This window comes from Aptenodytes forsteri, unplaced genomic scaffold, assembly GCF_000699145.1.
Source record: "Aptenodytes forsteri isolate BGI_AS27 unplaced genomic scaffold, ASM69914v1 Scaffold54, whole genome shotgun sequence".
NCBI lineage: Eukaryota > Metazoa > Chordata > Aves > Sphenisciformes > Spheniscidae > Aptenodytes > Aptenodytes forsteri.
Window position 1 is genome coordinate 19,281,927 of NW_008796044.1, and position 1,691 is coordinate 19,283,617.

Here is a 1,691-nt window from a genome sequence, read left to right on the forward strand (position 1 = left end):
TGCTTCGTACAGAGCATGGACTTCAGCACCGCGGGCAAGCGCACCGTACCGTACCGTGCCCCTTCCTCTGCCCCTTCCCTCCCACCCCGCTCCCGGGCGACACCGCTGCCGCAGCCCGGCTCCTCCACCCCGAGCTGGAGTGGGCTCTCACCCCCGCCCCACGCTTCCCCTTACTCCCAAGCGGGATTCCCTAAAAGAGCTTTAATGACCTGCCGCCTTCAAAACGTTTCCATGGTTTAAGGCGCTGTTCAGCTGCAGAGCGGGAGAGCAGTCGATCTTCAGCTCGCACTGAGAGTTCGCCCAAGATGTCCCTCATGCCGCAGATCACTCGCCGCACCGCGCCCGGCGTGAGCGGAGCAGGAGCTCCTCCATCTCTGCCCTTAAGAAAAGGGACTCTGCAATGCAGAAAGGGAAACGCAAACCGCCGGCCTGGGCTCTGCCCGTCTCTGCGCCCCGGGACGTGCACCGCCAGCGTCCCAACGGGGTGCTCAACATCACAGCGGGGGGAGGCTCCTTTCCCCGCAGGGCAAGCGCGCTTCCAGCTGAGAAGGTAACTAGAAATGCAGTTTTCCCCAAGGCCCCGTTATCGCTCCAAATAAGGCAACTGGTTAACATTAAAGCAGATAAGTGCTCTAAATCTTGCCACTCTTACTGAAATGTTTGTCCCATTAGTGAGACAAACATGAAACAGCATTCACAAAGCAAGAAATAAACACAGCAAAAATAACACAGGCCTGAAAGCTGGCAACAAAGAGTTTTAAAACGATGGGTTTAGATGACAGCAAAACTGTCACGAATTTAATTAATTTGTGTGCTCAGCTGCCAGCTCATCAGGATGGAAACGAGCGACAGGTCTGGGGAGGGCAGACTTCCAGATGTGTTTTAAACAGGAGAACCGCTGCAGCATGGGCGAGGCAGGGCTCCCAGGAGCACGGCAGCAGCAGCACCCGGCCCACGGACAGTGCGTTTTGTTAGCAGTGTGTCGAACAACGCTGCGGCCACACCGATTCCTCACCCCCGCGCTGGTTCCTCCCTCCTGGTCCGGGTTTACTCCCCGCTCCTCTGCTACTCGGTCCGACGCATGATCCAGCCTCGTTTCTCGCGGGGTGATTTCACATAAAGCTTTGCTTTCGCACCTTCAGTTCCTCTCTGCTCCCGATTCCCAGAGCTCCCCCTCCACTGCCGCCTCCGGGCTCGGCCTCGAAAAAATAACACAGGCCTGAAAAAGCTGGCCAAAGAGTTTTAAAACGATGGGTTTAGATGACAGCAAAACTGTCACGAATTTAATTAATTTGTGTGCTCAGCTGCCAGCTCATCAGGATGGAAACGAGCGACAGGTCTGGGGAGGGCAGACTTCCAGATGTGTTTTAAACAGGAGAACCGCTGCAGCATGGGCGAGGCAGGGCTCCCAGGAGCACGGCAGCAGCAGCACCCGGCCCACGGACAGTGCGTTTTGTTAGCAGTGTGTCGAACAACGCTGCGGCCACACCGATTCCTCACCCCCGCGCTGGTTCCTCCCTCCTGGTCCGGGTTTACTCCCCGCTCCTCTGCTACTCGGTCCGACGCATGATCCAGCCTCGTTTCTCGCGGGGTGATTTCACATAAAGCTTTGCTTTCGCACCTTCAGTTCCTCTCTGCTCCCGATTCCCAGAGCTCCCCCTCCACTGCCGCCTCCGGGCTCGGCCTCGGAC